General features: G+C 35.5%; 1 protein-coding gene across 1 annotated transcript in view; it reads right to left on the bottom strand.

Annotated features, from left to right (window-relative positions):
- The window catches only part of LOC116167039 (peripheral plasma membrane protein CASK-like), a 62303-nt gene that overhangs the window by 18737 nt on the left and 18825 nt on the right, over positions 1-24741 (bottom strand). The gene's annotated exons all lie outside the window — the stretch shown is intronic.

Genomic DNA, 24741 nt, shown 5'->3' with positions numbered 1-24741 from the left:
TTCGCGTTTTCACTTTATCTGCATAAAGGATTTTGACTGCTCGCCTACAGCTTTGAGTTGGGTTAGGCAAATTTGCTGCAATTTTCACGTTAAGATTTTAAACAAAAGGACTCTAAAGGAATGATAGTGTTTAGTTAAAGAAAAATACAAAACAAATAAGTGCATTGATTATACAAATAGTATACAAGGTGTTCTGCGAGGAAAAGGACAAGATTTTATTACGTGCTGCATTCTAGTAAAAAATGTCCTATGAACGTGTGTCCGTAAATCATTCGTTATCGAGGTATAATTGTTTTCATTTAATAATATTTTTGCGCGATCGGTCATTTCTGACTATTTACCATGTGTGTTTCCATGACAGTAAGTGGAATTTACCAGTTGCTATGATTACGACGACGCCAAAATTACTTACCGATCTGAAAACAGAACAGCAAAAATACTTACCGACGCCTTTTTAAAAACAATCAGTTCAATGTTAACAGTCTTACATTACATTTAATCTTTAATTTAATCTTCGACATACCATTCGGCCACCGGCAAATACCTGGCTCATAAAGTCATAAAGGAAGTGCAAAGCTAGCAAACTACATCAGACACATGCACAATTTTATGAAATTATTAATTTCAATTTTGACAAATAAACTGGTTACCTAGTGATGTACACCATACCACTTCGATCATTTCGATTTATTCTGCTCGTTAATTTCTTAGTGCATATTTATATTTGGTTGAATAATTTTAATTTCGATCGCGCAAAAAATGTTATAAGCACGTCGAACGTTAAGGGTTACCGTTCTCAGACAATAATTGGAGTCGTCGCTCCGCTCCTCCTCCAAACAATTGTCTTCGAACGGTAAAAATCCCTTACCGTTCTCCATACTTAATATACTATAATGTGACATAAACCACCATACTGTCGAAAATTATTTTTCATTATACCTCTCCGAAAGTACTGTCTTTTCATGTATCCCAAGCGCACCGAAAGTAGGGTTTTCCCGTGCGAGCGCACTGGAAAACTTTTTCCCGTGCGCTACGAATAATCAAGTTTGCCATAGCTATCCCTATCCCATGCGTTGCCATGCATACCGCGGATTGACTTTGACATATATGTCAACCGATTTTTTACCATTGTGTTAAAAATGGATTTTGGTGAAGGCGAAATTCCCGCTAATATATTAAGGGAAGCTGCAGAAACCAGTTCCCAACTATTACCAGCGAAATCAAAAGAGAGATGCGAAAAGGAATATGAAAAATTTCATAACTGGTGCATTGAAGAAATCGTGAAAAGAGTACGTTATGGAGTAGGTTTTCAATGATTAAGAACATTCTTACGGTAAAAGAAAATGAAAACGCTAGCAAATTGTGCAAAACCGACTTTTTGAAGCGTCAGACCGTCCGCTACATCCCAAAAAAATCAAAAGTTCTGTATAACAAGGGAGCAATTTTTGAATGAAGCTGCAGAGATAAAATGGTGATTACTTACTAAGGTTATTTTAGTATTCGGAAATTTGGAGCAAGATGCAGGGGAGACGATACAATTCGCTCGACTATTGATGATGCGTTGAAGATAATGGGGGTTTAAGGGTCATAAGACAAGCAACAGAATTTGTTGTCAAATTGGATTTGGACTTCAATGTAAATAATTATTCTCCGTTATTTTCGGAGAGGTATAATGAAAAATATCGTTCATTACACGTCCAGAAAGGCTTTTCCCGTGTTTGCATGACTTCCCGTGTTCGGCTGGGAAACGTCATGCGCCCACGGGAAAATCTTCCTTTCTGGACTGGTAATGAAATATACTATTTTAGTATACCTGAATCACAATCTCCGTTTTAAACACTCAAATGCGCGCGAAAAAAGGCCTTTAAAACACACGTGCTTTAAAGTTGCTAAGTAACGATACTTCAAGTATGACTTTTGAAACTGTCATCTGGGTGAAATAAAAAATCTTCCTAAGTCGCTTGCTGTAAATGCAGAACATTTGTTTGGCTTGTATGTACACCTTTGGTTGAAGCTTTTACAAACGCGCGTAATTTAGGGTATGCTTCCAAATCTGTTCCACTTTTTAATCGCAGCATTGTTTGAAGTTTTAAGTTAATGCACCAAAAGATAGGAGATTTAAATACCTTTGACATTTCCTTCATATATCCCAGCATTATCGATGCATTTAAGACTTTATTCGTAAGTAACTTCCTATTCATTCATGGAAACAACTTTTCATATTCTCTATAATAGGCTTTACTGGATTTGGATTTTACACATACGTTTGTTTAGATTTTACAAGCGATTTAATGGACGATGTATTATCTTTTTCAACGGAAATCGTTTTATTTGTTACTCAGTTGTAAACGTTGATTAACAAGGCAAAACGCAAACGGGTAAACGTCATGTTTAAACGCTACTGACAGCAGACCTGTAAAACTGACAGCAGACCTGTAAAAATTTTACAAGTTAGTAATCTAGTAATTTCATTGGCCAGAATTAATGCGAAATCTCTGTTACATGGATAACATGATATTTTAGACATTTCTTCAAGATCAATTTAAAAACTAATTATTTACGTTTACTATTGTTTACAAATGAGTAACAAATAAAATATTGTACATTATACGCCAGGTAATAGTTTTTTTTCACTACTAGCGTCTGATGACATGATTATTAACCTTTTTTCCACTTGTAAAGTAGGCTTTCTCGGCATTTGTTCAAAGTGGTTAATAATTTTTTATTATTAACTAGTAGTCAATAATGAGAAATGTCACGCTGTCACTTTTAGAAAACACAACCCGAAATTTCGCTCAATGAACGTTTAGACAAGTTCTCTAAAACGAATAATTGCCACCATTCGCAATTTCCAGAGAAATTACATACCTAAAATTATCACATTTTGAAAAATTCGAACGAAATTACTCTTTGAAAAATCTCAATGACAGAACAAAATACGGCCTGTTTGACTTGTACTTCCACGTACTTGATTGACATGTTAAATTAAGAAACAAACAATTCTGTCCAACCGTTAACTCTCTTATCAATATAATATGTTAATTTAGAGGATTTCAAGTGCTAGTAGTGAAAAAAATAGTATATATACCACGGTAGAGAAGTCTATTATTGCCTTCGCACCTTACACCCCTCGGCGCAAGCGCCTCGAGATGTAATCTTGGTGCTCAGGCAATAATAGTGGACTTCTCTACCTTGATATATAATGTACTATTACTGGCTCTAGGAGATGACAAGCTCGCCTAACGGCTCGCTAGTCCACTTCTCCTATCGCCAGTAAAAACTCACTTACCTGGCTAATAATGTAAAATACTATTACTTAATGAAAAAATATAATACTAGTTATGAAAATAAATGTTTACAATAATTGGTCAAAGTGCCCACCATCACACTGTAACCATAATAAAACAGTATGCACTATAGCAAGGCAATGCTCAGTCAATTAGTAATATGGAAAATAATAGGAATATTTTTGAAGATTTGTACATCGAGCTTATTCAATAAGCCGATTTCAGTTGAAATACCTTTAGTTACTCCCGGTTTTACAAAACGTTAGATATATGCCTTCACCATACACCTAAGTTGCGCGATTTTTAAGTTCTTACGAAATCTTTTGCAAACCTCTTCACAAATGTACTTTGTGTACCAAGGCGGGAAAACAACTTTCCTGCCGTGGTTCACACAATATTTTTTATCCTATACACTTTGCGTTTAAAATGATGCCTATATGCTTAGATCATATATATTCCATAGACATAGCCACAGCCACCATACGTGAGAGAGAGTAACCAACAGTAGAATCCCGATCATGCGAATTGAGTTGACAGTTCATAGAACATAAAAGGGTTTACGGTATTGCAGATCATATCAGGCGCATTTAAAATTATTACTGGTCTTACGTATTAACAAATGTGCTTTAAAATTCGATTTGCACTTTGTGAAAAATCACACCGGCCACATTTTAAGTCCTTGGCAGGGTCCAAGTCTTGACAAATGCTAGATCAGGTAGATGTTAACATTGGAGTTATGTTTGGTGATAATTGTGTTTTATAATTAATCATTCTTTGCATAGTCACACTGGACACATTTTAAATTCTTGTTAGTCTCGTGTGTTAAAATGCTATTGCGCATGTGCGGTGTTCTACTTAGTCCAAAATTGGCGCATATGCTCCTTACTGAAAACGTTTGATTAGTCACGTGATTTTGGGAAAGTATTCTAATTGCCGGAAGGTGGAATAGGTGGGTACCGTCATTAAATGAATTCTTTTATTCTTATTCAGTTAAAAATTCAAATTCAAATTTTATTACAACCGCGCCATCTGCGTTATATAAGGCGTACTTATTTGCTCACCTAACCGGGAAAATTCTCGCTTTATCCCTACACTTTTCTCTCCCGTCCTCAGACAAGCCATGAGAAAATGTAAGTTTCTCCTTGTAAAAACCTAAATTACTTGTAGTAAAGCAAGCCAATTAGACAATATTTTCAAAATTTGTATAAATCAGATACATAGATACCTCGTATGTAACAAATGATCAAAAGCATAGAATGCTTGGAAATTTAAGACAAACTCGATTTTCACTATACGCAAATATAACGTTTACACCAAACAATAGTGACAGTTTGAAATTATATTATTAATTATCTAAAATGATAGGATTTCAGAAAAAGTAACGAAACCGAAAAGTATAAATTCTTTAACTATCAGGTAACTTTGACTTAATAAGCACAAAAAAATACAATAACAAGAACATAAGGGATAGAAACTTCAACATCCAAACATTTATTTAATCGTTTGAAAAGCTCTTTGTAGGCGGCACTTCACATTTGTAGCACCAAAAGAGATTGGAATGCAAAGAAATTGGTAAGCAAGTACCTAAGCACACACGATGAAAAGAAAAGTGGAAAATATTGTTAAGAAAAGGTGAACTGTGCCGAATTTTATATTTTTTCAGTTTGTTTTTTGTCACGTTATTGTACAAGTTAATAAAAATTCAGGTTTGGGGTTAATCGGGGTGGGATTTGTCCGTATAGAATATAGATTTAGTTCGCGTTCCTAAGGGAAGGGGAAATTTTCTAGGTACGCTAAAGTCAAGAAAACAATCCAAATTGTCTTGTTGTATCATTTATATCGGTGAGAAAAAAAAATGTCTCCGTTAATAAGAACGTTGGCATTGCGCAGTTTTCGCTTGACAATATGCGATATGCTGGCCTTTACTGCAAGCATCACACCAACACGAGTAGGAAAATGCGCTAAAATAATACTGTTCAAAGCTGCCTAAAGACGATGTCAATTTTTTTTTACGTATGACTTGCGCGAACGTGGCAACAGAGCTAAAGTCTAAAAATGTAATAAAAAGTTTATTTTTTCAAATGGAATGTACGAGTATAATGTTTTTTTTGCATCAATAAATTCCTTATTATATCAGTATGTTTGATAAGAAAAAAATTGAAATAAATAGGGCAAAATCGTTATTCAGTCTTGAAAATGTGGATTAAATAGAAATAGGCCGTGGAATATATAGTTCATATTTCAGGAAATGCCTAAAACAACAGTATTTTAATAGAATTTGCTCATTTATCTCAAATGTGACTGAAACCTATGTCTATGGTCGAGTTGTTTACACTTCCTACCGAGAAAAAGACTCAAGACCATACACCATTGCTGCTTCTTCGAGAAACAAACCATCGACCTCTCAAGCAAGTTCGCGGTGCTCCGGTGCACCTGCATTTAATTTTAAAGTCAAGTTTTTCTATTGCTCTGAACAGATTGATGAATTTCATGCACAACCTATTCTTTGACATGGCATTTCAACTTGATTTTATAAATTTATAAGCACAAAAATCTGATACAAGGGAATACCGAACGATTATCAGGATCTTCATGCATCCATCAATTTTACAACACACCCCCTTGATTCTGTCCCCTCAGATCAGAATAGCTTGTAGAACAAATTTTTTAATTTGGTGTTAGTTTTACTTTTATTCGAGGTGCGTATATACAAAATTTCATTTAACTCTCTTAACAAATAAAAAAAATTGGATTGCGCAAATGCCAAAACTGTATTGCGCATGCGCAAATTACTTAAATTCGTCTGTATAGTTGCTGGAGGTTTAAGAAATAAATGTACCAACACAGAAAACCCCGGACATTCATATGTTCTTTGCCACAAAATTGAACACTATTTTTTGGAGGTTTGGTCTGTATTTAGGCTGCAACTTTTTGGCCCGTTAGTCTTCGTAACTGAAAAACAATAGCGACCTTTTCTTATATCCTTGATAACGTGCGTACCAATTTCCAAAGCGATCCGACGTTTCTGCCCAAAGTTATGGTGCACACGGACAGACAGACAGGCGGACAGAGACGACAGACGCACAGGCAACAGACAGATATACAGACAATACAAAATTATATCTCGTGGATCGTTAGTAAACGGTAAAAGCGTACAATTATGGTACATGAAAAAATTGTCTCTGACACAAATCACACCTACTCACTTCTTATGAGCACAACTGGGTAGTTTATACAAACAACTCAAAAAGTTTAGTCTAGTCTTTAAAGAACTCACAGTACTATATCTTTTAGCCTTTCAAAACTTTGTAGTAAATGAACACTAATGAGAATTTGCGAAAGTATCTAAAAGAAATAGCCTACATTATCCCATGTCTGTGTCGAATCCGACGGCAGGATTATTTGTCCTCTTGCCGTAAACTAATTTAATATTTTGTTCGGAAGTTTTTATTTGTATCGCATGTCTTCTGCACAAACTTCCAAGTTCGGCCGTAAATTTTCTCACGTTCAACATTGGCGTCCTCGACGTTTTAAAATTTACACCTTTGTAAATGGAACATTTAGAAAAAAAAACGATATAATTATAAAGAATGGAAATACTACGTTGGCGTCCGTTATATAGGTAGGACGCAAGTGTCCAAGTGTCCTTTCCCTGTATAGATTAATGCAAAAGTGCCTTCGAGCATCTTCTTCAAAGTAGATCATACTATCTCCCTTGCCCTTTTCTAAGTCAGGCACATACTCCTTTCCAACCTAATGCTTTTATGACGATTATAGCGTCCCTCGTTCTCATGCTTGTTCTAAATCCAACTTTATCTTCTCCCCGACATCTGTCGTTGTTTTTCACTTATGCTATAGTCATCTTTCTCTAATCATACAAAAAAAGGTTTACACGTAAATTTCTACTTTCATACAATAACTTAATTTGGTTAATCAAAACAAGCCATAACTCCCATAAAACCATAAGAAACTAATCGATAGCCTTGAAAACTGCAGTCGGAAATCGATACCTACATGCTATTTTTACGCTTCACTAAACGAATGTAATATACTGTACAGAATAAACTTTTAATTTGATAAATCTGTTTGGTATCTGGGGAATGAATAATGGAAGCGTTGTAATTTTCGATGTAGAGGAAAATACGATGTGGTTTGGCCGAGTCTGTTTCATTCCCTAGTGCAACCTTTTGTTATAGGAATTAATGACACGTGCAGGCAGCCATAATAAGACTAAGGTATGTAAGCATCGGAAAATAACATTTTTCTGCGTTAAGCAACAGTTTCCAGTTTGGATTATATCTATGGTTTAATTAAACAAATTACTTTCACTTTAGCTTAGTTAGTCGGAACATTCAATCTCTTCGTAAAAGCTTATCGAATGTTTCAAGTAAGTTTTTGAGAGTTAAACCCTCCATACAATATCATATCTAGCAAGCGCCGCAACTGTCAAATGAACTGCCATACCTTAACTGAAAGTAACTTTCTCCCTACGCACGATTCAAAAAAACATCACTACGCGCCAAGCAATTTTCAGTGAAAAGGAGAAAATGGCCGACAATTAAGAACTGAGCCCAGGAGTTTCGTCGCGCTGAAAGTTCGCGAACCGCGGGACACGGTCAACTCGCCAAGGGCGACTTGCCACCGGACCACTCGCCCCCGACCGACTAGCCAACGCGACAACTCGCCAATGCAACAACTCGCCAACGGACGACTCGCCACTGCGACAACTCGCCAACGAAATATTTTTACAGAGATTTAATCCGTTTTCATAGACCATAACCCATACCTATATTTTACGATATAAATCATGTTTAAAAAATAGGATCCTAAGCCTCAAATGCAAAAGAAGAATCAGAGTGACTGTCTTAGTGATGAAAAGTCTATGACTGACACTATGCGACACCACAGAAAACCATCCACCGAGTTTGGGAGCGAACTAATCAACCTCGAAGGTAAAATAAGTGAAGATAAGCAATCCGTGGCACTTAAAGAAGACCGGGGAATGATTCAATGCAAAAGTTACGTAAAGGAGGTCATCATCGATAGGACTACTTGATGGACGGACAGACAGAAAGTCCAAAATCATGAACTCGCTTTTAGGAGATCGTGTTAGGATATTAATACTTGAGTGTAAATATTCCGTGAACAGTTGAAGATAGGTATAGGACAAAAACTATAAAGGATCTTAGGATGCTTAACAAGCAACCTAAATTTTACTGGAGAATCCAAAAATGCAATATTATACGTGTATTTGTATTTGAAGAAAAAGTATGTTTTATGGCACGCTTTTTTGGGGCACCTTGCATACATACATGTTGTGTCAAAATAAGCGAAATTCAAAAACAAAATCGGCGGATCCGAGCGTATTTCTGAACACGCCTCCATTTCATTGTTATTGAAGTTATCCGTTATTAAATCACAACCCTGCATGTATGTATATTATCAATCTTCTGACTGCATGTATTTATATCAATCATAATTAGCCGATGCAACATAAAGAAAAAAAAAGGGGGCGCCAAAAATTCTCATTGCTTAGAGCCTCTCGGGACATTAATCCGGCCCTGCCAGCAAACAATTCCGGTAACGGTCTCTAAGAATAAACACTATTATCAACCATTCCTGTCGCCACTTTACTGTTAATTGTGAGAATTGAGCCTTTTTTGTTACATCATGGCACAGTTGGGGTCGGAAAATAAGGTTTTTTTTAGAAACTGGCGTTTCGACCTGGTTTTTCTCTGAAATTTTCTAATAGAATGAGTGGTTTTTGAAAAACTCAAATTTTGACGAAAAAAGGTTATAATAATTATAATTACATAAAAAAGTAAGAATTTTTCAAGTACGTTTCAAGTCAGTAATAAAATATGAGGTATTTTAAAAAAAACCCAAGTTGGATACGCCATTTGAATACCAGGGGCGTGCTCCTGGTGATCAAAAATATTTTAGAAATATGGGGACGGTAAATGTGTACAATTTTGCTCTAACTTTTTCGGTATCTTTTATAGTGAAGGAATTATGATCCGAGGGGTCTTAAGGTGTATATGTAAAATATAATAACTGAGTAATCTGATTACAAATATCAGTCCCATAACCATCTTTTCATCACGTTTGCATTAAAAATAGGCAAGCAAGCACGCGATATTTCACATTTATTGACTACAGTACGTTTAGCTTTCAGTGCTTGATTTTCAATTATCCTGTCTATATTGTTATAGGTAATATCCGTACCAAATTATGACCGTACGAAAACTCATTTCATTACTTTGTTTGCTTTCATTGATTAGAAATGGGTCATGTTTTTGTGCAAAACGAAAATTAAATATTTGCGGTTTTGCATGCAATCCTATGATAACGGGATATTGTAATTGAAGTTCCATTTTAAAGGGTCAATGAAAAGTTTTAACAAAGGAATTTTACAAAACTAGCTGAAATATATTAGTTGCCTTAAGTATTTAAATAGTAATTAGGTTACCTAAATGTTTCGGTTAAAGGGATCCATGGTAAAAATAAGCAAACAAACAAATACATTCCTCCGTCAATATTAATATAAAACATCCTACCCTGATTTCATAATGCCAACATTATTTTCAATCTTATGCGGTAAACTCGCCCGAGAAAACAAGCTTCAATAAATTTAACCACGGAAAATCGACCCGGAATATCTGATCGTGAAAAATTCACCCCCGTGAAAGTGTCGCTGCCACGTGCTGCTCCATTTGTCCCAGTACATTCACTCACCAGAACTCGTCCCTTGAATATTCCTTCACGATAAAAGTACCTAAATAAAATATTTACTCCTAAAATATTCGCTCTGCATGTTGACGACCAAGTGGCAATCGAAAAGCGTAACAGATCGGCGCGATTAGGTGCTGCTAAGCAGCTACGTCATTTACGGTTTATATTATGACTGGACTACCATGCCCCTCGCGCAAAATATGGTTAACTGGTAACTACGGATAAAATCCACCTTTCATTTGGCGTCGGTGGTGTCCAACCCCACTCGGATAGAGTGGGTAGTAATTGCTGAGCCACAGTTATATAGTCGAAATTTCACCTAAATTCAGTACGAACATTCTTTTAGTTTAATTCGAGATGCCTATAGTACTTTGCCTGACGCTGTCAATGACAACGAAGATCGATACATTTAAATATCTTAAAAAATTTTTAAAAAAACGGATCGCACATGCTCAAAAAAATTTTTTTATTCGGCATTAGTTTTACTTTTATCCGAGGTGCCTATAGTGTATTCAGAAAATAATGTTACTTTTCTCATTAACGCTGGGGGTGTTCCCAATAGTATTGCGATAAATGGTATTATTGGATTTGCATCTTAAATGTTTGGGAAAAACCGGATTTTTAAGTACGAAAGTCGTTCAAAACAATCCTTACGGCTTGTTTAAATGAATAGAACAATAAGCACCAATCACCCACCAGTCAGCAGTTCTCAACAGAATATAAATATTACACCAGTTACGATACGAAATCATGCTTGTATTTTAGCAGTTCACATTAAAAATTACAACATTTGTTACAAATAAACATGAAAATATGTACATTATTTACTTAATTGCTACCTATTATAATAATCGACATGAATTAAGTTCATATGAATTCACGCGTCGTTGTCACTTTCACTTAAATAATCGCTTTCTTCATCACTTCCTGTATTTACAGTAAAAACCAAAGCCCTTACATCGTCTATAATTTTTTCACGATTGAAAGTATCCTTGATTATTTCTTCTGTATGGGTTACGCAGCGATTCCACACGTCTGGAGTTACTTTAGCTAACGCGTCGTTCCAGGTTTTAAGAACATCTTCTGGTCTTCCCGGCGTACCAACAATATGGTCATCGTAAAACTTTTTCGAAATTCCCCATACCAGTTCAATGGGATTGAAATGGCAATGGTAAGGCGGCAAACGCAGAACCTCGTGGCCATATTGTAATGTCATTTCATCGACAACATATTTAGTTATGGTTGCTTGACTGTGATTTTTTACAATTTCTAACAATTTGGCCTTAAACATCGCAGTACCAAATGGTCTATTCTTCATTTTCAACCAATTCGAAATTTCCTCTTTGGTTGAAGAAGCTGTTGGAATCTTTTCACTTTTCCGCGTGTGATAAGATGCATTGTCTAAAACAATAATTGAGGGCTGAGCAAGTTTCTTTAGGAAAGATTCTTCAAACCATTTTTCAAATAGTTCGGCGTTCATATTGTCGTGGTAATCGAACGATTTGTTGGTACTCGAAAATATTAAGCTGCTGCCTTCTATAAACCCATTTCTGCCACCAGCATGAATAATTATGTATCGTTTACCATCTGAAGCCTTATGAGTTGTTGCAAACTTTTAGCGCGGTCATCTTGCCAAGTACGCTTTGTTGCGCCTCTGCTAAACACCCAGGTTTCGTCTCAAAAAACGAAATCATGCGGAATTTCGGATTCGAGATTTCTGATGTATTTTCGCAAAAACACATTCCGCATGGAAACCACATGACTTTGTTCACACGAACCCCGTCTGCTATTGGTCATCTTAAATTTAAAGCCCATTTCTTTCAGTGCATACAACAAGCTTGTTCTGCCCAAATCACACAAGTCTTTCAATTTTATCACCGCCAACAAAGTATCTAGAGTTACGTGCTCTTTATTTGCGTACATATCATAAATCAGATATCGGATGGTATGCTTTTTATTTTCTAGTAGGTCCGTCCTACGTGGTTTAGAACGGCGATATGGATTTCTTTTTAAATCACTTCCGCAATCTCTCGCATAGCACATGTCCTCACAACTGTTTGTTTCGATACTTGCACCGCATCCGCTGTTCTTTGTTGAACTGCCATTACTGAAGTAAGTACCTACTCCACCATGATTTTTTTCTTTTACAAAATAATCATACACGTTCAACTAAATTTTACGTTTGGCCTCAGTGGCGTCCATTTTGACCAGGTTGTACAGGAAACTAAGTGAGTATAACAATTCAGTTGCAATATATATAGAACCCCTTCCTAAAGACATTAACAAATATTTTCTTATTTTCTTTTACTTATAAAACATTAATATTGATTACAATAATTAGGAAGTCATTATATGTATGGTACAAGTACAAATCTAAATATAATTAACTTCTGAGGTAAACAAGCGATTATTGTATTGAAAGTGATAACGATAATACCCCTAGCACATTATGTACATATTTGCATATCATTACATTATATTATGTATTACGTACCATTTGAATATCGTATAAGTTTTTAGCGCATTTTACGAACGTAAAATTACCGTTATTTTACCATTTAAAGACAAGCGTTATACCTTCGTATCGAAATTGGTGTATAATATTTATAATTTGTTGAGAACTGCTGACTGCTGGGTGATTGGTGTTTATTGTTCTATTCATTTAAACAAGCCGTAAGGATTGTTTTATACGACTTTCGCCCTTAAAAATCCGGTTTTTCCAATACATTTAAGATGCAAATCCAATAATACCATTTATCGCAATACTATTGGGAACACCCCCAGCGCTAATGAGAAAAGTAACATTATTTTCTGAATACAGTATACCCACAAAATTGCATGCAATTCGGTTCATAACTAACGAAGATGTCAAAAGTGCCTTTCTTCTTGTTTTGCCTACATTGCCAATTCACGAACTCAAATCTAAAGAATCCACTTGCAAAATCGTAATCGGTCTATCCGTTCTCTTTTAAATCGATGGACGTGAAATCGTACGATTGAGAGAAAGTCGAGGAGAAAGCCTAACCGTCTCGTTAAAAACTCGACGCTAAACCACAATTCCCATGTGGTGGATTTCTTACGAATACCCTACTTTTTCTTGCTCTCGGGAAGTACAGTGTAGGATAATGGCTGTTAAAGAAAAGCAGGTTACTTAATTATTAGACGCCATATGAAAAAAGAATACCAAAAGGGAGCCACGCTCGGTTGTCGAAAAAAATTCGTTCCGAGTGTATCAAAGTGAAGGTTCCTATTTTTTCGGGCATTGATTTGAAACGTTAATTTCTCGCTAGTTTTCCGAAAATCTTACAATTAAAAAAAGGGTGAAACTAATATTATGTTAAGAGTTATAGTCTAGGCGATAAAGACATCTAACTGGACATTTTGGGGTGGAAAAGAAAAAATTGGTGGAATATGTTCAGTTAGGTGTCCGAAACAACATATTAAAAATCCCACCCCCCAGACCCTGTGCTAAAGGCTCCAGCCACCCCATCACCCACAAGAAACCGCGTTTTCGCCTTTTTTTGATGATATCTCGCGATCTATGAGGTCTAGATGAAATATTTTTGGCTGAAAATATTTTTCGTGAAAATTCATACAAGGTAGATACTAAGAAGTTAGCTTAGGTCTCTACCTCTTAGTCTAGAAAATTCATAGAAGGAGGTGAAAATCATCAATTTTCGTATTTTTTTTGCAAATATATCGCGACCTTCAGGGCTAGATTAAATATGTTTACCTGAAAATACTGAAATTTCATACGATGTAGGTAACTGAAGAGTTGGCGTAGTCACCTTTCACCTTCAACTTTCATGTATGAGGAAATATTCATTGTCAAACAAAGTATTTCTATGTACCATTTATTCGAGTAAAAACAATATTTTCATATCAAAATATTCACACATTTATATTTGAACGTAATCATTCTCCGCCGCGGATTCCACTTCTTCAGGCTCTTCGACGTCCTGTAGTGGTAGTGGGTCGTCTGAAATTACCGACTTGTAGTTCTCCTTTTCTTCCGCTTTACCTGCATGGATACCCTGAAGAGACGACGTGGCATTTAGGCACGATGTTCCATGACACTGGGCGCAGAGTTAGTTTCACTTCAGATATACAACAAGAAGCTTTATGTAAAAAAAAATTTTATACTTATGTATACGAATATAATATATAACTCTCGCCAGGAAAGATTGCCGATCACAGCACACCTTGTGTCGATTTTCAATCTTTGTTTTTATTAAGATGCGAGCGACTTCTGGAATAGGATCGTGCTAATGTTGAACAAAAAGTCTTTTCGTTCAACACTGACACGATACTATCCCGGAAGTCGCTAGCACCTTACGAAAAACAGAGATTGTAGATCGGGATCAAGTGTTCTGTGACCGGCAATCTTTCCTGGCGAGAGTTATATCAAATACTTTAATATAATAATACAGGAAACTCACATTGACAACCTGTCGCAAGTGACTGCAGCGCCACCGTGCGGTAGGGTGTGTTCACAATCAAATGTCATATTTGATTTGAAATTTTTGCAACTTTTGATTTGGCTTTTTGGAGAGAAAAAGTCGTAAAACAGCATGTCTGGTGGGGTCTGTGCTGTGTATGGTTGTTGCAATGCCACTGTGAAAAATTGTTCAAAAGCATTCTTTCGATTTCCTTTAAATACAGAAGTGTAAGTAACTTTATTGTATATACCCAAATTGGAAGTTTTATATTTTTCCACAAATTTCTATGAAGTTTTATGTTATGTAGGGCCTAGCTTATACTATTGTTTTCATTTTAGGTGCAAGCAGTGGGTGGTCAACTGCAAAAGAAGCGACTTGGATGCTATTTTTAAGAAAGGAGGTGTGAAATGTTTAAACAGAAGCTATAGAGTGTGTTCTGATCATTTTGTTGAAAGTCATTTCAGAAATACACGATTGTTTAGTCAAGGGTGAGATTTACATAAGTGTAGGTCTGAATTTATTTACTCATTAGTGTATTTGTTTGGAATAGGTTTTACAATTACACTTTTACGGAGAATAAGATATTCTTGGAAGGGTGTCATTCCAAGTATAAAGTTGCACGGGGTTCAATTAAAGACAAGAAAAGGTCCTTTCAAACGTAAGTTACCTCAAAATGAAAACCTCGAGGCAGATGTTATGGAAGACCGTATACCACAAACTGTTGCTGAATACCATTCTGAGCCCAAGAAAAGAAAAGGAAACATGTGCGATTCCCCGAATACTGTTGCAAAAAAGTTACGTTTGTTGCAAAAATATAAAAGCAGATATACTCAAACTATTGCAAATTTAAAACAGCAAGTCTTAACTCCTCAAAAACAGAATGAAGAACTGAAATCCGAACTTAGGAAGTTAAGACCTAGTAATTCTATAATGACCCCATTGGACAATGTTGAATGTAAACCAAGAGGTCGTAGATAATCAGAATTGCAGAAGAATTTTGCTCTAGCACTTCATTATTGTTCAGCAAAGTGTTACCGATTGTACAAACTTTTTAAGAACACAAAGGAAAGACTTTTAAAAACATAAACAGGTTGTTTACAAAATATATAAGCTCTTAAGGCAAAATAAAGATTTAACTGTAGGTACTGCTACACTAAAAGTTAGCTGAGAGACTTCCTTTAGTAGTTTAATGAAACCTCTAGTATTCGCATGGTTTTCGTATTATTTCTTCATTATTCACTTCCTCCAAATAAACTTACCCCACCTTACCTTATTAGAAACCTGAAAAGGCAAAGAAATTATCTACCATAAGGTACCATTACAGAAATGAGCAGATGAATATTAACTCGCTTTTTTTAGGGTATTTATTATTTTTTACAGATTATTTTGCAAAATTCTTATGGATAAACTGATAATATGATGGTATTTGATAATATCATACCCCTATGATGTTAAATACTCTTGGGAATATAAATAATTCTCTTCTTATTTTTTCGTCATTGCACACCGCGCCGTAAAGATGGCGCTCATTCACGTGTCACACGTACGCAAATGCAAATAGTAGCGAGTTTCCTGTATTAATATATTAAGGTATTTGGTTATATATAGCGTCCGGTGGAGAAGGTTTACCTGATTTCCTGCAACTGCAAGAGGTCACGCAACCGCATTCACAGCCACATGAAATAAGTTTGAAGAGACTTTCCTGACTCTGGTCGTATAGGTCTGAAGTGTAACGAACTCTGCGTCCAGTGTCATGCAACATCGTGCCTAAATCCCACGTCGTCTCTTCAGGGTACCCATGCAGGTAAAGCAGATTCGGTAATTTTAGACGACCCACTACCACTAGAATATTTTCTCACACATGAAAGTTGAAGGTGAAAGGTGACTTTACGCCAACTCTTCAGTTACCTACCTCGACTGAAATTGCACGAAGAGCATTTTCAGTTAAACATATTTCATCTAGCCCTGAAGGTCGCGATGTATTTTCAAAAAACCGCAAAAAGTCACGAAAATTGATGATTTTCGCCTCTTTTATGAATTTCCTAGGCTAAGAGGTACACCTGTCCTAGGCTAACTTCTGAGTATCTACCTTGTAAGAAATTTCACGGAAGAGCATTTTCAGCTAAAAATATTTCATCTAGTCCTAAAGGTCGCGATATATTTGCAAAAAAAATACGAAAATTGATGATTTTCACCTCCTTCTATGAATTTTCTAGACTAAGAGGTAGAGACCTAAGCTAACTTCTTAGTATCTACCTTGTATGAATTTTCACGAAAAATATTTTCAGCCAAAAATATTTCATCTAGACCTCATAGATCGCGAGATATCATCAAAAAAAGGCGAAAACGCGGTTTCTTGTGGGTGATGGGGTGGCTGGAGCCTTTAGCACAGGGTCTGGGGGGTGGGATTTTTAATATGTTGTTTCGGACACCTAACTGAACATATTCCACCAATTTTTTCTTTTCCACCCCAAAATGTCCAGTTAGATGTCTTGATGATGATTTTCGCCCCTTTTATGAATTTCCTAGGCTAAGAGGTAGACCTCGGCTAACTTCTGAATATCTACCTTGTATGAAATTTCACGAGAAATATTTTCAACCCAAAATATTTCATCCAGACCTCATAGATCGCAAGATATCAGCCAAAAAGGGCGAAAACACGGTTTCTTGGGGGTGGTGGGGTGGCTAGAGCCTTTAGCACAGGGGGGGGGGGGGGGAGGATTTTTAATATGTTGTTTCTGACACCTAACTGAACGTATTCCACCAATTTTTTCTTTTCCACCTCAAAATGTCCAGTTTGCCAATTTTATAGTCTCTATCGCCTAGACTTAGTCGTAAGTCACAATTTAATCAAAAATTGTTCAAGTTATTATATTTGAGAAGTCGTCATTGTATTCCAAGGGAAGGAAGGTCACCTCCCCCCCCTCTCCCCAGATTCGTTTAACTGATAGATTACAGAAACCCGATTGGTTAACTTGTGCAATATTAGCCATTAGCCAATCAAATCCTTTAACCCAGAATTTAACTATAAACAGGTTTAAACTGATACTGTACAACTGGGCCTTAATATGCAAGCCCGTTGTATAGTGACTCGCAACTGTGGAGCTTACAAGAGTGGTGCCGATTGCTCCTATTCGTAGCAGGTGCCATAAATTGCCCAATTTCATGTAATAATTCAATTAGGATAAGCTTGATCAACCGAAATCATATCGTATCATATTTTTTGTATTAATTTTAGAATAAACGTAAAAGTTTCAGGACATAATATAATCGCATATTAGAAAGAACAAAACTATAATTATTAATATTTCATAAAGCCCATCCCCTAAGTTTTAAACAGAAATGCACCCCAAATGTATCATATTGATCGGTCATTATGAATAATCGCCGCATTAATTACTTTGATCGTAATATTTACAGGGTAAAAATGTCTGAAACAGTAATCTTCAAAACAACATTTTTGTTTAAAAAGCTGTTTATGATAGGTATCCAAAAATATAATTTGCGACCAGTGGCGTACTTCTGCTTGGTTAAAGGGCTTATTTTTTTAACGGCAACACTAGTTTTAGTAGTTTTCATTACATATTCTTAAAGACTACACATTTTTCGATATAGCAGCAGAAAAACGTATTATAAGTATTATATAATCATGGTTTAGAGAAAAACTCAAATTAATAAACTCTACAAACCCTGACAGTTTGAGAACAACGAAAGTCTTCAACGCTTTACGGAGGTAACGTTAAATACGTTTGCATATACCAAAAGACATTTAAATGTAACATAAAGGAACCGAACTACCGAAGGGAAGTTCCGAAATTATATATACACGCATGTGTAAGCTGTATTTTTATTGAAACTCCTCCAATAATGAGTTGCAAGACTAAGTAAACTAATATAAATTTACGTACATAATATAAAAAAGAGATACACCATCGCCCTTGTATAAAAAGAAACCATTTGCGATTCATTACTAGAGCAGAGTACGATATTAGCCCATAAGAAGAGTTAATAAACACATCTTTTACATTATTAAACTTAATAATAACGTAAGAGATTGCAATAAAAAGTTAATCTATGTAATTCGCACTCCAGATTGAATAGAACGAGATGACAAAACCCAGAAAAAGCAAGAAAAGAAAAGTTTGGGGGAAAATCCTAATAACATTTATATATTGCGATATAAACCGCATTTCACGTAATAACAGTGGACGTCATTGACTTGCAAATTTTTTCCCCGAAAACGCTAAAGACAACTAAAGTTGAGCTTAAAGTTACAATTCAATAATTGCGTTAAAATTAATTCTATTCTTATACTGATTTTCGGAGACATTCGCCTCAGTTAAACGAGATAGCTTGCTTAATCGATAAATTCGTTGGAATAAGAAAAGGAGAACTCTGGAGGCTACGATTTCCAATTTACATTTTCATTAGGGCAATAGTATTTGTCTCAAATGCGTAATTTATAATTGAAGGTATTATTAAGTAATAACCTTACAAAGAATTGAGAAAATGGATTTATACCTACCACACTAATGTAATGAAAGGGGTTGTTTTTTTCGGCATTACTTTCGGGCGGAATTGCAGAACGGATCATCTATTGCAACAATATACGTATACATACGTTTCCTAATGTAAAATATGGTATGCTATATGATACGTTTTACATAGATAATTGTCTCTAGCTAGATGCTTTTTATTGAGTGATGGATGATGTATTGTACTTTTGAAAGAGATTAGCGAGTTCTGCATTTTCCAAATGTCTAAGTCATCGTCTAAGATTACATAGGTTTCTTTTATGAATGTGTATTGATGTTTCATTTTTGCTATTTTTTTAAATTTTTGACCTAACCGTTTTTTTTTTCAAATAATAACCCACATTTTTTATTAATGCCCAAATTTTTAAAATACGAGTATTAACCGGGAACAACGTGCTTGACTGTAGAGAATAAATAAATTATTAGTAATAAACACAAAAAAAAGCACAAAGTCGTAACAACATGGAGCCCGGCCCGAAGAAACATATTTCCCTAGAAAAGATATCAGTTTCAGGGGGTGATTTATTGGAGTTTAACTGCAGCCGAGGGTATAGTGGTTTCTTTGGTGAGTTGCTACTACCAGTTCCATAGTGTTATATTTTCATGTCACTTAATTAATTTATATACAAGGTGTCCCATTTATCTTGCGGAATCTAGCGGAGATTTCAAAAAATATTTATATACAATATTCATTATATGGCTGTTCTTCAAGCGTTAGGCACATTTTTTATTGTACTTTTAAAAAATTGAAAAAATTAGTAGGGGCAATTTCCGGTTAAACGTTTATCCATACACAATGTAAGACTTAGAGGAGGGTTAATTTTAAAAAAATGCTCGCGCGAAATTAACATAAAATATATTAACCATTCATATCAGTAAGTACATTCTCTAGAGAAAAATGAAAACGGGGCCATTATTAGAATACGCACAATCACAATTATTTGTAGGTACCATAAGATTTCTGAAAATATCCTCCGGGAATACCTATCAAAGGATTCTAACTTTCTTAACCCCTTGCCTTTTGCTAATCTAGTCTACATAAAACTAAGAGTCCCAAGTCCATTCTTCCCATTTCGTTATAAATTACCATTTGCGAACGTGAATAGAAAAAGGCACTAAAACGGATTGATTTCTACCTTACTTTCCATATAATTGACAGAACTTCATCAAAATGCAAATGCAAACACTCAATTCATCGAGTGACAACATTCTTGTTGAAAAGATTATTTTAATGTACCAACATGACAAATGAGGGAACCTAAAAATATCACCCCAATACAAGAATAAAAGTTGCGAGATATGCTATGTCATCACGAACTCCAAATGGCAATTAATTGACCGTTAAAGTCGAACCGCTACAACTAAAAATGACTTTTACTTATTCATGCTGAAGACACAAATAACTACCGACTTGTAATTTGTAAGAAATAAATATTCCCTAACAATAAACACCCCCCCATTTATTATTACAATCCATTTAATTCTTTCGAAATAAATTCTCCTCATCAAATGTGAAACATCTAACCCATAAAATAAACAGTGCCATTTATTTGGTACTTTACTCCCTTTTCCCCGATTACGTGTTTTTACGGCGCCTTTCGCGCTTACAATTTCCATTCACGTGACAAATACTTAATATAAAAATTATCTTTACAGATATGGTTGTCACCAAGCCTTCGGTGTGTTTGAAATTGCCCTTTTTACGCAGATTGAGCTCGTTTGAATGTAGGAATAATTTACGAGCGTTTTTGTCACATGGTAATTATCCTGAAAAGGGACACAAAAGTAGTGCGTACTTTGCGGCGGGAATGGCGATCAATACGTTTGAGTTGTGCTTCACAATGAGTACAAGCATAATAGGCGGATTCCCACAGTACACTTGGTGCCTCATTGAGCACAATAATTGACTTGATTCATTATAAGAAAATAAGTAAATTGGCATCAATTTGAGTGTTTTGCCAAATGTAGCCACTATTGATGTCAAACTGTACGTACAATTTGCTTCCCATATGCAATTATTGGTTCATGCAAGCCTTAAAATATTGTGACATGTTTTTCAAGGTGCAATATTTGTTTAATAAGCACATAACAATAACGAAGAATTCAGAATTTTAACAACCGGTGTACGTGACATAACTAGCGTTGCTATTCGCGCTGCATTAGTTTGTTTGTTTATTTATTTATTTATCGCCCAATTACAGGACAAAGTAACAAGTGGGTCTCGGTAGTGGGTCGCTACTGCCAAGATCGGAGTCGTACCTTAAGACACCCCGACGAGCCGCCGCTGTCCTAGCGAGGACCACCTGGGCGAGTACCGACGCGTTCGTTTTTGCTATCTTGGCGCTAAGTATGTCCACATTATTTATGTACCAGTCGATTATTAAATCTTTCAATGCGAGCACGCGTTTTCGTTTTGTTTGAGAAATATCTTACATTGCATAAGAGCTTTTTATTTGTTGTTATTATTATCTGATACATTGAGGCGTGGAAAATATACGCGCTCGTGTAAAACTCAAAAGCGTTGAGGAATAGAAATATCGAGATTCAATACCATTAAAAAAACGTAATAAACGTCTTCGTAATGTGAATGATGAATAGAAAATTCGATGAATAAAATTTTCCCCTTGGCTTCAACGGAAGCATTGAATACTTGCACATACGTTGCTCTCGAGCTGATTTATTAGTCGAGTCCTTTCGCACACGTCTTTGGAGCAAAAGGCGCGAGTACTTTCTAACAGTCCATTTTGTAAACACACCAATGAAAGAGATTAGACGATTAATATTACTTGAAGGAAACTTGAGGTGTCTATGAATACAAAGTAGTACTTAAGAAGCTAACGTTTGGTGTTATCAAAGGACTTGCGTTCTAAAACACTTTGAAAAGATTTTCTCGGCGTCAGCCAGAGTGTAAACAAATTTTCATTATGAATGTTCCAACACTCCAGTTTAAGTCTATAGATCTGTATTTGCCACTGAGGCTAATCGTATCTTAGCACCATAACAATTAAGTAACGCAAAGGTAGCCGAACAAAGAATTTTTTACTTCAAACAAAAGGGACGATTGCACTTAGATGGGACCCGTTCTACTTCTACTGTAATTCCTCAGATACTAAATACTTTCAATCTCGTCAAGAAAGAGAATACCAATTTCAAACATTTAAGTACATCGACGTGGAATAATTTGAAGTCTATTAACAGACAAATTACATTATAAATTGAAAGTACATTTTGGAGGTGGATTAGAAAACGTGCAAATACTTTTGGCAAGATTAAACGTTTAAATATTTGCGCCGTTATTTGTAAGACAGATTGCGAACATCTTAAAGGTAAATGGGAAAAAATGTTCGACTTTTAACCGTTTCTTGTAAGCTATAAATTATTGGAAGGAAGCTTTCTTTGGTGCCAAATAAATTGCGGTCGCTTATCATGTTATAATTAAACTTAATTCTAATAAATTTGTGCAAGTAAGGATTATTGGTGTAATTTTTATTTTAATGAACGCCGTTTTACTTTTAAGTGTTTACATATTTAAGCTAACTCAAAAACATTAAAATAAAGTAACTAAAGAGTCAGTCACCATTAACCCTTAATAGTTCTATGGGTTCCCATAACACGAAAACTGTAGATACTTCTGAAAGGTAAATGTTCATTAGGGATGTGATGGCTACAGTTTCCTGAGTAGTAGCGTACAAATGCAAGATTTTTGTAATTTTGGTACCAGTTTGAAAGGTGAAAAATAGGTGGAAAATCAATTGAAAAATATATCTACTAAATAATAAATTGCTTCATTTTACGTAATTTTGTAATGAAGACGTTATAAAAACACAGTTATCATTTACACAAGTTCAGAGAAACTATACAGGCTGTTTCACCACCGTTACCTAAAAGTATTTAGACTTCCTTTAATATTAAATCTGAAAATTTGCATACCAACATAGTTTTTCATGATCTATCGAAAGAAAATATTATCATGATCGTGTCACTTCCGGTTGTACCAACACAACAAAAAGTCTTTCAAAATCAACAATACTGACGTGATGCCACATGCGAATGATTTAAATTTTGACCGCCCTTCTACAGGGTGTTTTAAAATAATGGTCAAGTTTAATAACTTCGAACCTTAAAAAGTTGATTTTTCAAATGAAACCTGTTTTATTTTTTTGCATTTTCAAATGTGGAAAAAAATTCTACATCTATCAATTATTACATACCCTATACCTATCTAATATGGTTTGTTTTATTTAAGATCAACTTTTCAGATCAACTTTTTAAGGTTCGAGGTTATTAATCTTGACCATTAATTTTAAAACACCCTGTAGAAGGGAGATCAAAATATAAATCATTCGCATGTACAATCACGTCAGTATTGTTGATTTTGGAAGACTTTTTGAAATTCAAGTCAACAGAGCCATAGGTCTAGCCCTAAAGAGAAGCAGTCAAACGTCAAAAATTTTGAACAATCCTGAATAACTTGAAAACCTTTGATGCTAGGTATAGGGAAATGTGGTATCAAACGACGTAGGATTTCGTGTAGATTTCGCAAATGCAATAAAATATAGTGTTCTATTTAAAATAAGAAAGTTGCTATCGACTTCCGGTACAACCGGAAGTGACACGCTCATAAAAATCTATGTTGGTAGGCACATTTTCAGATTTAAATTATTAATGGGAGTCTGAATACTTTTAGGTAGCGGTTTGCGTGAAGCAGCCTGTATACTTATTAGTACTACTAAAGAGAGCCTTTTCAAACAAGGTGCCACAGGACTCCCTAATTTAAATTTTCTAAGGTTCTCCATAAAACAAATGGGTTGCTACATATGGCTAATCTTTTCATACTAACGCAAAAAATAAACCTCGTAAAGAGAATCTAAAAAAGCGACAGAGCTACCAGGTCTTTAGATTTGACCCATTTTCAATAGGCTTGTCACATACGGCACATAGGCCGACTGTGCAAAGCTTGAACCGAATCGGCCCAAGCGTTTGGCATTTATCGTGTTCATAAACGGACAGACGAGCAACATACATATAGTCCGCTCTGTATAGACAACCAACAGACAGGGTGAGTTGTTTTTTTTTCATTTCCACTATGGGGATCTCGTAAACTGTAAGCGATGCAAAGTCGCTTAAATAGGCGAAGTTATGCAGATTTTTATGCTGATTAAGTTTCTCATTCATCCTGTAATTCTACAAATAGCGAAGTTATGGTCAAAAACCGAAAAATGTCATTTTCAAAAATGCGCTGACGTTAATTTATTTTAAAGATATCAAAAGGTTATTTTAATAAACCCTTAGTAACCTTTTCTCAGCTTGATTTGTAGAGCTACAAAGAAACTTAGAATGGGAAAATTAATCAGCATAAAATTTTGCATAACACGGACAAAACGATACTGAAGTCAACCCACAGGACCCACGATGGTCAGATAAAAATAATCATAGACAAAATCAAAGGAAATGCAACAGAACTCAAAGAAAAGCTTCAGGTACTGGGTGAGTGGGGTCTGTGCATGGTGAGGGTGAAGACAGAGAGGGCCACTTACTAAATACGAGATATGGAGGAGACACTGAACACAGAGATCAAGGGGGCTGTGGTTGAGGCCCTGAGGAAAGCAGAAGTGGATAAAGTTGAGTTGTGAGAAATTGTGGTAGCCAAGGCAGGATAAAGGTCCGCCACACTCATGATAGCGAAGGGGTGGAAAAACCATTTGAACACCAGACTATGGGTTGGGATCACTAGGTGCAACATAAAAA

Source organism: Photinus pyralis, unplaced genomic scaffold, assembly GCF_008802855.1.
Source record: "Photinus pyralis isolate 1611_PpyrPB1 unplaced genomic scaffold, Ppyr1.3 Ppyr1.4_LG3b, whole genome shotgun sequence".
NCBI classification, from domain to species: Eukaryota; Metazoa; Arthropoda; class Insecta; order Coleoptera; family Lampyridae; genus Photinus; species Photinus pyralis.
Note: the sequence above shows the minus strand (reverse complement) of the source record. Positions and strands in the feature narration are given on the sequence as shown.